This window comes from Mus caroli, unplaced genomic scaffold (assembly GCF_978045245.1).
Source record: "Mus caroli unplaced genomic scaffold, Mus_caroli_1 scaffold_3, whole genome shotgun sequence".
Lineage (NCBI taxonomy): Eukaryota > Metazoa > Chordata > Mammalia > Rodentia > Muridae > Mus > Mus caroli.
This window is the reverse complement of record NW_028227258.1, coordinates 48,377,860-48,394,666: the sequence shown is the minus strand read 5'-3', so window position 1 is coordinate 48,394,666 and position 16,807 is coordinate 48,377,860. Positions and strand designations below refer to the sequence as shown.

At 39.2% G+C, this 16,807-nt stretch overlaps 1 pseudogene; it reads right to left on the bottom strand.

The window, feature by feature from the left end:
• Positions 1 to 2,154: 2,154 nt before the first annotated feature.
• On the bottom strand, positions 2,155 to 2,936 carry LOC110291764 (methyltransferase HEMK2 pseudogene; annotated as a pseudogene).
• Positions 2,937 to 16,807: the final 13,871 nt, after the last annotated feature.

Sequence of the window (16,807 nt, the reverse complement as noted above, 5' to 3'; positions counted from 1 at the left end):
ACCAGGTTCACTGAATTGGACAGCTGGTTCTGAAGATATCCAAACAAAGGTACACAGGCACCTATTCAGCTCATACATACACATTAGTAAATGCTAAAATTCCTTTAAAAATAAGTTTTCAGTACTAACTAAAGAATCATTTATCATTTTGTTCAGAACTGTAGTTTTTGAAATTTTGTTCATTACATCTTCCATTGTTTTAGATTACTTAAAGTTTATGTCTACAGAATAAAAAAAAATTAAAATCCAGAACACAAAAATTAGCAAAATCAATGACCAGGCAAGATTTTGAGTGAAGGAATTTGGACACTAAATGAGCCACAAAACGTGGGATTCAAAATGTATCTTGCCCTCAAGATGGGAAGAGGTGAAAAATGGAGCAGAATTTGAGGGAAGAGTGAACCAATAGCTGGCCCAGCTTGAGACTCATGGCATGATAAAGAGCTCACCCCTGACATCGTTAATGATATTCTGCCATACTTGCAGACAAGAACCTAGCATAAGTGTCATCCAAGAGGCTTCATCCAGAAACTGATGAAGACTAATGCTGAAACCTATAGCCAAAAATTACCTGGACCTTGGGAATAATGTGGACAGGGGAAGGGAGGATTGTGGAGCCAGAGAGCTCAAGAATACCACAAAAAACCTACAGAATCAACTAACCTAGTCCTGTAGAGGTTATATATATATAACAGCTTGCTGTTCCCAGTGTCTTCCTTTTCTTACAGTCAACACAAAAAGATAAAATATACATAAATAACAATAGAAATGTGCTATTTACTTTAATTCTAATACTTACAAATTGTCAAATACTTTTATCAACATCTTCCTCCTCTTCTACTTCTTGTTGCTATCATCATCATCATCATCACCATTCTACTTGAATTTCTTAAGATTTAGATATGACAGTTTTGCTATATATTATTAGATCAGAATAATATAAAATCAAGATTTTATTTAAGAAATAATGTAAAAAACAAAGTATGTATCATCCCCATGAGAATCCTTAACTTCATGACTGCTTCTTAATAACAATAAAAATCCCCATTTTTATTTTTGTTTGAAACAGGCTCCCCAAATTGCCCCTGTAATTTTATTTATTTTTTCTTTTATTCCTGTAGTTTATTCCCCTTTATTCCCCCGCCCCCATCTTTGTTATATACACACAGCAATACACTGCTTTGGCTGGCTTTTCAAAATAGCATGTATGGGATGAAATTCAGCTATAGTTTCTTAGCACTCAGTTGTCCTTGTCACCAAAAAGCCTCGGGTGCAGGATCTACACAGTGACTTGTTTCATGGCTATATGTTCAGTGGAATGGATACAATGAGATTTTATTTTACTTTATATTTATTTATTCTTGTATATGAGCACACTGTAGCTGTCTTCAGACACACCAAAAGAGGGCATTGGCTCCCATTACAGATAGCTGTGAGCCACCATGTGGTTGCTGGGAATTGAACTCAGGACCTCTGAAAGAGCAGTCAGTGCTCTTAACCACGGAGCCATCTCTCCAGCCCTAGACTGGGATTTTAACCAGCGTCCTTTCTGGTGGACATTTAGGGTAATTAAATTGCTTTGTTATATTATAGCTAAGGCTAAATCAAACGTGCCTTCATATATAAATATATAAAATATATTTATATATATATATATAAAATATAATACATATTTACTTGCACGTGCACAGAAAAACTCATATGCTTGATTCTCTGAAAACAAAATGACCCAGCTTTCTATCTTTTTCTTTTCTTCTTGTTAGGTTTATTTTGTTTTTGTGTATGGGTATTTTGCCTGCAGTATGTATGCATGCCATTCTGACCTCCAAAGGTACAGGTCAGAATAGGGCAGGATCCCTTGTGAACTACCCTACCATGTGGGTGCTGAGAACTGAGCCCCAATCCTTTGTACTAGCAGTCAGTGTCTCAGCCTCTGAGCCATCTATCCACTCAGCCCTCATGTTTTTCTTTCCTTTTTTTTTCACTTTGGTTTGGTTGGTTTTAGTTTTTGGAACAGGGTTTCTCTGTGCAGCCCTGACTGTCCTGGAACTCTCTCTGCATATCGGCTGGCCTTGAATCCAGAGATTCTCCGCCTCTGTCTCCAGAGTGCTGGAATTAGAGGTGAGTGCCACCACCACCTGGCTCCACTTTTTTTTTTTTTTTTTTTTTTTTTAAATGACAGATTTCTGATAAAATTTCTTGGCCAGGGAATGACATCAGTCTGAAACCTACTGAGCGGTTGTTCAGCTGCCAGCAGCTCTTGTTTACTTCCGGGGCTTTCAGGACACTAGGACTTGCTGAACCTGAGGACTGACAGGGCTTCTTGGCCTGCTTGCCTGCAAAGTGCTGTGGTCCCTTGCAGACCTCCTGTCTTCATTGTTTTAAAGATTTCCTCTGGATTGTTTTCTTTTATGGTAACTAAGTAGAACAGCCCTCTTGGGGAGAGGAGCTCGGGAGCCAGTGGGAAGAACCTGTCCATGACTTCCCGGCCGTTTCTGCCACCAGCCCACGCTGCTTCTATTCCATGGCTTCCTACCTCTTCATGCGGAGTCACTACGTAGGGGGGCGGGGGGGGGAGTTAAACACCAGCAGGTCTACTTTCCCCTTCAGCCTGGGCAGCAAGCCGTGCACCAAATCTGTGATCACTGGCTGAACGTGGACTCTGTTACAGCGTGCTGTTTCCAAGGTACATGCAGCTGCCTCAGGGTTGATATCAGTGCACATGTATAAGGCCTGAGGACCTATCATGGAGGCCAGGAATGCAGACACCACACCAGATCCTGCTCCTACTTCAAGGCATATTTCCACTCCTGCTAGCTCGACTGCCGCCTCCTCGAGCGCGTCCAGTAACAGGGACATGTCCTCTGCTGGCTCATGCGGAAGACTCCGCGACCCACGTGCCCGTACAACAGCGTGGGGACACTCGGCGCCACCATCTTTTCCCTCCCGCTTCCTATGTGCGGCGTTCCTGTAATTTTATTTGAACATGACACAATACATTATATATGGTGCTTGATGTATAATATCTGATTAAAATGAAGTTTCTTCATTCTCACTTGCTTGGTATTAAGAAAATTATATAAATGATTAGTGGGAAAATTTACTAGTATAGAAATCCTGCTTTCTTCATTATTCTTGAAATCACATAACTGAGATCTATATATAAGAATAACTCACAGGAATAATCTATTTAATGTCTAGGACACTATGGCATGCATTTCAGTTTTACTTACTTTCTTCTGAAGATATTGAAAGAGAGAATATAATTGGGTAGTATGTTTAAGTGGGGATAGGATGCAACATGGGGGAATAAAAGGAAGATGGAAACTTAGCACTCAGGATATTCTAAAATGTCATATGTAAATAAAATAATTTATATCATTCATGCTAAAGTTCACACACATTTTCATACACAAGCACAAATTTAATAGAAGTCTACACCATGCAGACTTGCTTCCTGAAAAGACATAGTTTGTCAAGTGAAAATGTTACTTCTAGATATGGAAATTCTTCCCTCATATTAGACTTCACATCTGTTCTATGAACTAAAAACAACACAGGCTATGTTGTTGATCTTGGTTGCTCACCAGGATTTTCTTTTTTTTAAAGATTTATTTATTTATTACATGTAAGTACACTGTAGCTGTCTTCAGACACTCCAGAAGAGGGCGCCAGATCTCGTTACGGATGGTTGTGAGCCACCATGTGGTTGCTGGGATTAGAACTCTGAACCTTCGGAAGAGCAGTCAGGTGCTCTTACCCACTGAGCCATCTCACCAGCCTGCTCACCAGGATTTTATGACAAGATACTTGCTTAATATATCACCTGCTTTAGGAAGTGTTTGTGGAGAAATCAAGCTAAAACTGACCTGGAAACTTTTGCTATCATAAAAACATAACCTTATGTTTTCAAAATATAAATATCTTGTCTCTACAGTATAACACTATGCCATTCTCTAATTTATATTTTATTTTTTATTTATTATTATTATTATTTTTTTCTGAGACAGGGTTTCTCTGTATAGCCCTGGCTGTCCTGGAACTCACTTTGTTGATCAGGCTGTCCTTGAACTCAGAAATCCGCCTGCCTCTGCCTCCCAAGTGCTGGGATTAAAGGCATGTGCCACCACCGCCCGGCTATTTACTTTTATAAATTTATTTTATTTTAATTACTTATACCCCAAATACTGCAACCTCTTCCAAGTTCCTCTCATAGAGTTCATTCCCAACCCCCTTCCAATTTGTTTCAGTAAAGATATTCCCTAGGGTATCCCCTCACTCTAGAGCATCAACTCTCTATAGGATTCGGCATATTCTCTCTCACTGGAGACAGACAAGGTATCCTTCTGCTACATAGATGTCAAGAGCCTAGGAACAACCTATGCATGTTCTTTGGTTGGTGATATCCTCTGGGAGTTCCTATGTGTCCTTGTTTGTTGACTTTGTTTTAACAGGGTTGCCATATACTTCAGTTCCTTCAAACCTTACTGTAACTCTTCCAAAGGGGACTTGACCTCCATCCAGCGCTTGGCTATAGGCATCTGCATCTGTCTTTCTCAGCTGTTAGGTCTGTAAGCACAACCTAGCATCAGTACAGGGATTGGTGCCTGATCAAGAGATGGATCCCAAGTTGGGCTGGTCATTGGTTGGCCTTCAGATTCTGCTCCATTTTTGTCCCTGCATTTCAACAATTTTGAATCAAAAGTTTTGTAGGTGTGTTAGTTTCCCTATCCCTCCACTGGGGTGGGGGGGGGGTGGGGTTCCTGTCTTACTACTAGAGGTAGTATTTTCTGGATCCATATCCTCACTGTATCATATTTCTGTAAGATCTCTCATATTGAGTTCTGGTAGTCTCCTCCATCACATGTCTCTGGGACTTCCTGGTGATTCCCTCACCCCAATCTCCCACACCAAGCAGCTGCATATTGCATTCATTCTCTTGGCTTTCTGGAGCTCTCTCCTGTCTCTCCTCATACTCGAACCTGCCCCCATATTTGCATTCCCCTTCCCATCTCCCTGAAATTCCACCTTACTCAAATTAGAATGGCTAAGATCAAAAACTTAAGTGAGAGAATATGCTGGCAAGGGTGTGGAGAAAGTGGGACACTCTTCCATTGTTGTGGGATTGCAAACTTTTACTCCCTCTCTGGCATTCAACCTGGTGGATTTTTCAGAAAATTAATAATAGTTCTTGAAGACCTAGCTATACCACTCCTGCACATTTACCCCCAAAATTCTCTACTGTACCACAAGGACACATGCTCCACTAAATTCATAACAGCCTTATTTGTAATAGCCAGAAGCTAGAAACAACCCATATGTCCCTCAACTCAAGAATGGGTACAGAAAATAGGATTCATTTACACAATTGAATATTATTTAGCTATGAAAAAGCAAAGGCATAATTAATTTTGCAGGCAAATGGATGGAATGAGAAAATATCATCCTGAGTGTGGCAATCCAGACCCCAAAAGATACTCATATTATGTACTCATTGATAAATGGGAATTAGCCAAGAAGTACAAAATACCCATGTACGATCACTGAGGCTAAGGTAAAGAGAATTAGATTAATTGCACTGAAAAAGGAATTCTCAAAAATGAGACTTTGTTAAGTGCAAAACAAGTAATTTGAACAAGTGTCGCAAATTTAGAAAGGAAAATTACAAAATATTAAATATTAAAGGAAAGTAGAATGGAGCTGAATCCTATATTCTAGGAGATAACAGATTAAGGAAGTGGGACTTTGGGGGCAAGATCCCACCCAGCTAAGTTTAGTTCAAGGCATTACACCTTTAATCCCAGGAGACAGTCAAGCAGATCCATGAGTTCAAGTCCAGCCTGAGACAGAGCAACCAAGCTTAGGCAAATGGAAAAGTAGGTAATAGAATGAGGTTAGGGTGACATGGTCCAGCCCCAGCAAGCAGCAGAACTTGGCAGCTTTGGCTATATGATTTTGACTTTAGAGTCAAGAATAGAAGGGACTACTAGGACAATTGATGCTGATTTGTGAAGCTAAGAAATCAGCAGTAATTAAGAAGAGACTAGCTTTATTATTATTATTTATTTATTTATTATTGGGCTGAAATCTGGGAAGTGCTTTCTAAGAGCACAAAGAACCTGTGTTTCAGAGATAGCCAAGGCTGTACCCATGATGCAGTTTTGACTTGGCAATATGTAAGAATCACCCTGGTGGTACTGGTTTTGAAGGTATGAAGGGGTCTTGGAGAACAGCTAAGGCTTGGCACTGTGAGAGGCCAAGCATGACCATTGGTGAAGGTGTAACCTCAGTTTCATTTGATGTCCCAGGACTGAAGGCATCTTGCAAAGAAGTTGAGGCTTGGAACTATGAAGAGAGCCTATAAGAGGCTACTGCAAAGCCTAGTTGCAACAGAAGACACCAGCATATTGAAGATGCCACTACTATGGGATGGTTACCAAGAACAGAAGAAGCAATGGAGTGGAGTTAACTAGAGCCTAGAGTGCTACAAAGGGCAGAGCTAGAGAAGCAAAGCAAGCCCTTTGGAGAAGCACAGAGGATCATGTGTGAATCTCAGATAATGGAACAAGAAGCTGTGAAGCTGAAGTTGATCTGGAAAACCCAAAGTTTTAAAGATGCCAGAGCTGTGGGATACCTGACCAAAAAGCTGCTAACAAGGAGGGGAAACAGCGGAGAAAAATGAGCTTTGTTGCTGTCAAGAAAGATGAAAAAAGAGTGGAGATCTGAAGACCTTCTTTGACATCAGATATGGAGATGCAGAGTTTGTTCTTTACCCAGCTAATTTTCTGTTTTCTTTGGAGATTACAGTCAAGTGGTTGGATAAATCTCTGAAGAGACTTTGAACTTTGGACTTCTTAACATTGTTGAGACTTCTATACACCATGGAGACATTGGAAGTTAAACTAAATGAACTTTTTTTTTATTATGCTATTGCTAGATATGACCCCATAATCTCATGATTTTGGGCAAGTCTATGGGGACCAGTGGAGTAGTTTGCATATGTTTAGTCCAGGGAGTGGCACTATTAGGAGATATGACCATACTGGAGTAGGTGTGGCCTTGTTGGAGGAAGTGTGTCATTGTGGACATGGGCTTAATTAAATACCTTTGTCCTAGCTGCCTGGAAATAAATCTTCACCTAGCAGTCTTCTCTCAGCTCTTCCAGTACCACTCCTGCCTGAAAACTGCTGTGTACCACCTTGATGATAATGGACTAAACCTCTGAATCCATATACTTGTCTCCATTAAATGTTGTTCTAATAAGGGATCCATCCCATAATCAGCTTCCAAACACTGACACCATTGCATACGCTAGCAAGATTTTGCTGAAAGGACCCAGATATAGCTGTCTCTTGTGAGACTATGCCGGGGCCTAGCAAACACAGAAGTGGATGCTCACAGTCAGCTATTGGATGGATCACAGGGCTCCCTATGGAGAAGCTAGAGAAAGTACCCAAGGAGTTAAAGGGATATGCAACCCTATAGGGGGAACAACATGATGAACTAACCAGTACCCCGGAGCTCTTGTCTCTAGCTGCATATGTATCGAAAGATGGCCTAGTCGGCCATCACTGGAAAGAGAGGCCCAGTGGACTTGCAAACTTTATATGCCCCAATACAGGGGAATGCCAGGGCCAAAAGAATGGAAATGAGTGGGTAGGGAAGTGGGAGGGGTATGGGGGACTTTTGGGATAGCATTGGAAATGTAATTGTGGAAAATACAATAAAAAATATTAAAAATTAAAAAAAGTCAATAAAAATCACCAGTAATTTGAATATAACCAATATAAAAGTACTATGGCTGGGTTTACCTTATTTCATTTAATTGATTGAGAAATGTTTCTTGGCTATATAGTCAATATATAAATAATGCCCATTAAGTTGTTGAAGGCATTTGAAATATTAAAATAGCTAGCATATGATCCTCTATAATTTTGTCTTATTACTCACCCCCGTTAACCAGCTAGATAAAGTGTCGGAGATAAATACAAGCTTCTTATTCTTCTTCTGAGGAAATCATATTAATAAGGACTACATTTGAAATTCTTTATGTAAAGTGGTATGAATAGCTACTTTTATGAAGGGAGTTTCTATGTGTTTTAAAATAGGATATGATGTCATAAAAGTCATAAGAACTGTCTGAAAATGTGAGAAATTTTAAACAAGAGATTACTTGTTTTATTAAGTTAATTAAAATGCACATCAGTCTTTCTCCCTTCCTTGGTGAATAGCAGGACATTGTGCAATTTTCTGTATATTTCATCTGGCAAATGTTAAACTGAGTACAGAACTAAATCAATGTGTTGTGTCAACAGTTTTGAGTATCTAATGTTATAAAGCTTAAATTATAATTGGAAATGTGACACTTAAAAAAAAAGAGTTGCCTTGGTCATGGTGTCTGTTCACAGCAGTAAAACCCTAACTAAAGATGCAAAATTCTCTTATCATCAATGTCTTTTTAAAAAAAAATATAAACTTTTGAAAAAAATTTGTACCCTAAGTATTTATACATCAGAGTCTGACAAAATATTTTATTTGTGAATTTTAGTAGTTAGGAAAAGCATTAATTTTGATAAAGCCTCATGATAATTGAGACTTTTAATAAAAAGAATCCTGGATTGTCAATAATTTTTAAACTTATGACTAAATCATTTACATAGTAGTCATTCAATGTTTAAGACATATTCTCTGGAAAAAGTAGAACTTTGGTTAAAATGATCCACGATCAATAAATGGTACAAATATACCATATACTAATTGATCCAAATATTATTAAAATTCTGTAAAATGAAAGAATATGAAGAAATCAAGTGCCAGAAAATATTACAGCTAGCTAAGAGATTTACTATCAGTTTATACACAAATGTAATATTTGGGATACCCAAATACAACTGTGGTATTAATTAAATCCTTTCACAAAAATGTTTCCTTAGAACTCCTAGTTTGTAATATTGAAAATTCATTTGAAAAACTCTCCTGATAATCAAAAGCACCAGAGTACCTTGCTTGCCAACAGCCATCAAAGAAAGAGTTACAGCATTCTGCAAGCATCCAGTGAGACTCCATTGGATAGCAAGGAAACAGGTAGGTCTGAGAAGGGTCTCCTAAGAGAATGATGTACAGACCTGTGAGGATATTAATATCTTGTAATTTCAAAGTAGTTGTTTTGCACAAGGAAGAATTAAATCAAGTAGGCACTGAGGATGACAAATCCATGCTATTTGTCTATCACCTCCTTAAATATGTCAAGCAATTTGGTATTTAAGAGAACGTGTGTGTGTGTGTGTGTGTGTGTGTGTGTGTGTATGTGTGTGTGTAATTAAGAGGACAGAATTTAATCATTTTATCAGTACTTCCAAACATATCATCATTCTTAGAGGGAAAGTGCAAAGAAACTTGGAGAAGTAGCGGGAGAGAAAACGTTAACTACCTTATATTATGTGAGAAAAATAATCTGTTTTCAGTAAAATGAAAAAGAATAATCATTTTGGCAGATACTTAAACTACAACATCAATAAATGGGCATCAGAATCCTCTATTGTTGTGTTATAAATGATACTGCAGAGAAGGAATCAGGCCAGTATATGTTGGTCCAAAAAAGATATAGTATCCTTTTGCCCTAGTTAAATTTTCATAAAAGTCCTTTGATGTTCACTCTTGATTTATTCCTATGAGAATTTCAAATAGATAAAGGATGTGGAACACAGATCTTTGGACGTGATAGTTTTGAATGATCTTTTTTATTTTCCTTTGATAATCATAAAGAAGTCTAAAAACAGTAATCATTTTCATTAATATTTTACATATGTTGTCATATATGATTGACAACTTTTAAATATTTTATCATTTAAGGACTATCTCTGAACTCTTGTTGATTTATTACTTATGTAACTCTGGATTCTTATCTTCACTTATAAATGATAGTCTAAAGTGAACACTAGGATGCGTTTTAAAAGCACAACTCTTTTTCTCCTGCGGAAAAATGTGCTGTGACCAATTATCCTATAAGCCCTACTTGAAGTAGGATGAGTTAAAGTTTAACTTATAGCTTGAGGGATACAGTACATCATGGTGAAAACTTATAGCACCATAAACATTAGTCTGATGATTATATTACATCAAATTATGATGCAGACATCAATGACTGTTTATGTTTAGCTGGCTTTTACTTCTTTATTTATGTAGATCTTATCAATAGAATGGTACCATTTACAGTAGGATGTGTCTTTTCATTTCAGCTATTAATCTAGCTGTATGAAACCCCACTTCAAAATATCAACAGCATCTTTGGATCTGTGTAGTGTACAAAGAAGTGAAACAATAAGGAATGCCCGAGAGAGGGTGGTTGAATCTCACAAACAAAGGGAAGTATAATAGTTCAAGGAGGCAGAAGGAAAGAGGAAACCAGGTTAAGAGGAGATGGGAAAGAAAATTGGGTATCAGAATCAGGTGTGGAGGGAAAGGGTGAGAGGGCCAGAATAATGAATGGAAATCTGCAGCTGGCAGGGGTAGGGGTGTGGGAGATCATGTATAGAACATGCCAGAGACCTGGAATAGGGAAGGCTCCCAGGAATTAGTCTGAGTAACTTTTGTTGAGACACATAGCAGTGGGGATATAGGACCTGAAGAGGCTACCTCCTATAGCCAGGCAGGATCCCCAGTTTAGGATAAGGACACCAATTCTCCCACAAAAGTTTTGACCCAAAGTTCATCCTGTCTACAAGAAATGGAAGAACACAGTGGAGCAGACTGAGGGAATGACCCATTAATAACCAGTCCAAATTTAGACCCATTCCATAGTCAAGCACCAATCCCTGACACTATTAATGGTATTTGTTATGCTTGCAGACACAAGTCTAGAATAAGTGTCCTTTGTGTGGTTCCTCCCAGCAGTGGAATGAAATAGATGCAGAGACCTTCAGCCTAATATGAGACAGAAGTCAGGGATCCACTTGGAAGAGTTGGAGGGAGGATTGAGGGCCCCAAAGGTATATTGAGCATACATGAGTTAGACTAAGTCCTCCACCAGATGCAGCATATATACAGCTCAGTCTTCATGTGGGTCTCCAAACAACTAATGCAGTGTATGTTTCTAAAACAGTTGTTTGTCTGTGGAGTCCGTTCCCCAACTGGATTGCCTTGTCTGGCCTCAGTGGGAGAGGATGATTCCAAATTTTCAAAGACTTAATGTGCCAGGGTGTAGAGTTATCCAGGGAGGTGACACCCTCTGAGAGGAGAAGGAAAGGGGGGTGAAGAGAGGGACTGTGTGAGGCAGGACAGAAAGGGGGCAGCGATTTATATGTAAAATTAATAAATAAATTAATTAATGGAAGAAAAAAGTAAAAACCCAACAGCAAACAAACAAACAAACAAAACAAACAAAACAAAAAAAATGTATGGAGAAGAATTTTAATCCAGCAACATGACTTCTATGGCACAGGATCACATTTAAAGTTCATCTAAGTCTATGTGGTGAAACCAGAATGCCAAAACCCTGAATTACAGTATGATCTAGCTGGAGTACAAACAACCCTTAGGATACACCTTTAATCCCTAATAATGAAGGCAAAGTTAGTTTGTAAAAGAAAGTAGTCATGCTTAAAATCTGATGTATAATTGGTTGGCAAACAAAGAGACAGAAGAGAGAAAATTTTGATAGACTGGAGTCAGAGCTCGAATATGCCCAACTTTCACAAAAACAGCACAGGAAAGAGAATCTATTTAAGAGAAGCTCAGGATAAGAGAGTTAACCAGTTATGGGTCAGTCAAGTGAGTACTGTGCAATGGAGCTGAGTTCATAACTGAGTTCATGCAGTCAGGGCAGGTCAGCAGAGATAATTGAAACCAGAAAATAAGAAGGAAACAGAAGATTAGAACGAATTGACAGAGCTAGTTTGAGACAAAGCCACCAGGAGCCATCTAGGAGCAACTAAAAACTTACCAGGTGATCTACCTGAGATGGTTCTGCCATGGATTGTAAAACAAATTCATCCTTTTAGGCAAGGCTGAGGATAAAACACTTGAGGACAGATTACTGCTATTAATATGACATATATGCATATATATATATATGTGTGTGTGTGTGTTTCTGTGTGTGTGTTATAGTGATGCTATATAAAACAAATCAATGATATCTTAATTCTTAATAATGATTCTATAAAAATTCTTAAAACTATATTAGTAATTATTAAGCTCTTTTATAATAGGACTGCCATTAAGTCCTTTTGGATGTGAAAAGTGCAATGCAAGCTCTCCTAGTCTTCAAGTATCACCAGACAATTTCTTCTGAGATAGAAAGCAGGCAGTTACAACTTAGAACATATACCAAGAGTTTGGAAAAACAGTTAACTTAAGGTCATAAAAGGGAATTAACCAACTTAACTAACTAGCAGAAATGCCCTTTAGTGGTGATATGGAACCTGAAGAAACCACCTCCAGTAGATAGATTTGTTCCCCAGTGGAGAGATGGTGTCACCAACCTACTTTCAAAATATTTGACCCAGAATTGTTAATATCTAATAGAAATAGAAAGAAGAATAAAAAAGGATAGAAATTGAAGGAAAGGCCATCCTGTGACTGGTCCAACTTGGGATCCATCCCATGAGTGTGCACCAAACTGTGACATTATTACTGAAGACATATTGTGCTTGTAGACAGGAGCCTAGCATGGGTGCCCTCTGATAGGCTCAGGAGCTGAGTGAGACAGATACAGATACTGAAAGCTCCAGGTCAAGGACCCTTATGGAAGAGTTAGGGGAAGGTCTGAAGGAGCTGACAGGAATGACAACCCCACAGTAAGACCAACAAGACCAACATTATCAACTAACGTGAACATCTGGGAGGTTTCAGACTAAACCATCAACCAAAGAGCATACATGAGCTCTTTGTTTATGCAGAGGAATAGGTACTCTAGACTCAGTGGGAAGAGATGGAGCTAATATCCTATAGATACTTTATTCCCCAGGGAAGGGGGATAAGGAGTGGTAAGGTAGAAGTGTGGGTGTGTGAGATGGGTGGGGAGAGGGGAGCACCCTCTAAAAGGCAAAGGGGAGGATGGAAATAGTGAAGAACTCTGGGAGGGAGGACTGGGAATGGTGGCAACATCTGGAATATAAGTAAATAAAACAATTTTAATGTGTGGAACTCATGATTTATTGTAGGTTCAAGGAAACAAGATAAAATGATTTTGGCTGGATGAATCTATACAAAACTTCAATGATAATTCATTTATGGTCTTAACCTTCTCGTGAAACTGTAGAGCCAGTAACAGATAATGAATGTTTAGTCATATAATTCGTCTTAAAGGATACATATATAAACATTTTCTGTTGTAAACTTCTAATTTAATTTATAATTTGAATTTATGTTTGAACATTTAGTGAACCTTTGTTTTAAAACAAAAGATGCTTGAAAAAAAATCATGTAATCTGTTCCCCTAGAAAAGGTACAAAGGGGAGTAGGGCCACAGGCCTCATCCGGCCGGATCAGCACCAGGGTAGCGGGAGCGCAGGGTTGCTTGACACCCACCAGCTACCCACAACCCCCGCCGCAGGATTTTGGGACTGCTGGTGAGTGGAACACAGCTTCTGCTCCAGTCCAATCACGCAGGACCTGAGACTGCTCTGGTTGGGGAGAGAGAAATCCGGCCTACATAGGGCCACAACCCTCTTCCGGTCAGAAAAGCACCAGGGCAGCTGGGGCGCAGGGTCGGCTGACACTTGCCAGCTACCCACAACACCCGACACAGGATCTTAAGACTTCTGGTGAGTGGAGCACAGCTTCTGCTCCAATCCAATTGCGCGGGACCTGAGACTGCATTAGTTAGGGAAGCAGAAACCGGCCTGAGTAGGGCCACAGGCCTCATCCGGCCGGATCAGCACCGGGGTAGCGGGAGAGCAGGGTTGCCTGACACCCGCCAGCTACCCACTACCCCCGCCGCAGGATTTTGGGACTGCTGGTGTGTGGAACACAGCTTCTGCTCCAATCTTTAAACAGTGACAACGACAACAACTAACCCCAGAGATTATCAGATGGCAAAAGGTAAACGTAATAATCTTACTAACAGAAACCAAGACCACTCACCATCATCAGAACCCAGCACCCCCACTTCGCCCAGTCCAGGGCACCCCAACACACCGGAAAAGCTAGACACGGATTTAAAAGCATATCTCCTGATGATGATAGAGGACTTCAAGAAGGACTTTAATAACACACTTAAAGAAATGCAGGAGAACACTGCTAAACAGGCAGAAGACAATAAAGAGGAAGCACAAATTCCCTTAAAGAATTGCAGGAGAACACTGCTAAAGAGTTACAAATCCTTAAGGAAAAACAGGATAACATAATCAAACAGGTAGAAGTCCTTACAGAAAAACAGGAAAACACATCCAAACAGATGATGGAAATGAACAAAACCATACTAGACCTAAAAAGGGAAGTAGACACAATAAAGAAAACCCAAAATGAGGCAACACTGGAGATAGAAACCCTAGGAAAGAAATCTGGAAACATAGATACGAGCATCAGCAACAGAATACAAGAGATGGAAGAGAGAATCTCAGGTGAAGAAGATTCCATAGAGAACATCGGCACAACAATCCAGGAAAATGTAAAATGCAAAAAGATCCTAACTCAAAACATCCAAGAAATACAGGACGCAATGAGAAGACCAAACCTACGGATAATAGGAGTGGATGAGAATGAAGATTTTCAACTCAAAGGACCAGCAAACATCTTCAACAAAATTATAGAAGAAAACTTCCCAAATCTAAAGAAAGAGATGCCCATTAACATACAAGAAGCCTACAGAACTCCAAATAGACTGGACCAGAAAAGAAATACCTCCCGACACATTATAATCAGAACAACAAATGCTCTAAATAAAGATAGAATACTAAAAGCAGTAAGAGAAAAAGGCCAAGTAACATATAAAGGCAAGCCTATCAGAATTACACGAGATTTTTCACCAGAGACTATGAAAGCCAGAAGATCCTGGACAGATGTTATACAGACACTAAAAGAACACAAATTCCAACCCAGGCTACTATTCCCAGCCAAACTCTCAATTAACATAGATGGAGAAACCAAAGTATTCCACGACAAAACCAAATTCACACATTATCTCTCCACGAATCCAGCCCTTCAAAGGATAATAACAGAAAAAAACCAATACAAGGACAGGAACCACGCCCTAGAAACAACAAGAAGGTAATCCCTCAACAAACCTAAAGGAAGACAGCCACAAGAACAAAATGCCAACTTTAACAACAAAAATAACAGGAAACAACAATTACTTTTTCTTAATATCTCTTAATATCAATGGACTCAACTCCCCGATAAAAAGACATAGACTAACAAACTGGCTACACAAACAAGACCCAACATTTTGCTGCTTACAGGAAACTCATCTCAGAGAAAAGGATAGACACTACCTCAGAATGAAAGGCTGGAAAACAATTTTCCAAGCAAATGGTCTGAAGAAACAAGCTGGAGTAGCCATTCTAATATCTGATAAGATTGACTTCCAACCCAAAGTCATTAAAAAAGACAGGGAGGGACACTTCATACTCATCAAAGGTAAAATCCTCCAAGAGGAACTATCAATCCTGAATATCTATGCTCCAAATACAAAGGCAGCCACATTCATTAAAGAAACTTTAGTAAATCTCAAAGCACACATTGCACCTCATACAATAATAGTGGGAGACTTCAACACACCACTTTCACCAATGGACAGATCATGGAAACAGAAACTAAACAGGGACACAGTGAAACTAACAGAAATTATGAATCAAATGGATCTGGCAGATATCTACAGAACATTCTATCCTAAAACAAAAGGATATACCTTCTTCTCAGCACCTCATGGTACCTTCTCCAAAATTGACCACATAATTGGTCACAAAGCAGGCCTCAACAGATACAAAAATATTGAAATTGTCCCATGCATCCTATCAGATCACCATGGACTAAGGCTGATCTTCAATAACAAAATAAATAATAGAAAGCCAACCTTCACGTGGAAACTGAACAACACTCTTCTCAATGATACCTTGGCCAAGGAAGGAATAAAGAAAGAAATTAAGGACTTTTTAGAGTTCAATGAAAATGAAGCCACAACATACCCAAACTTATGGGACGCAATGAAAGCATTTCTAAGAGGAAAACTCATAGCTCTGAGTGCCTCCAAAAGGAAACTAGAGAGAGCACACATTAGCAGCTTGACAACACACCTAAAAGCACTAGAACAAAAGGAAGCAAATTCACCCAAGAGGAGTAGATGGCAGGAAATAATCAAACTCAGGGGTGAAATCAACCAAGTGGAAACAAGAAGAACTATTCAAAGAATAAACCAATCAAGGAGCTGGTTCTTTGAGAAAATCAACAAGATAGATAAACCCTTAGCCAGACTCACTAGAGGGCACAGGGAAAGCATTCTAATTAACAAAATCAGAAATGAAAAAGGAGACATAACAACAGATCCTGAAGACATCCAAAACACCATCAGATCCTTCTACCAAAGGCTATACTCAACAAAACTGGAGAACCTGGATGAAATGGAGAAGTTCCTAGACAGATACCAGGTACCAAAGTTGAATCAAGATCAGGTTAATGATCTAAACAGCCCTATATCCCCCAAAGAAATAGAAGCAGTCATTAATAGTCTCCCAACTAAAAAAAGCCCAGGACCAGATGGGTTTAGTGCAGAGTTCTATCAGACCTTCAAAGAAGATCTAATTCCAGTTCTTCACAAACTATTCCACAAAACCGAATCCAAGAGCACATCAAAACAATCATCCATCCTGAC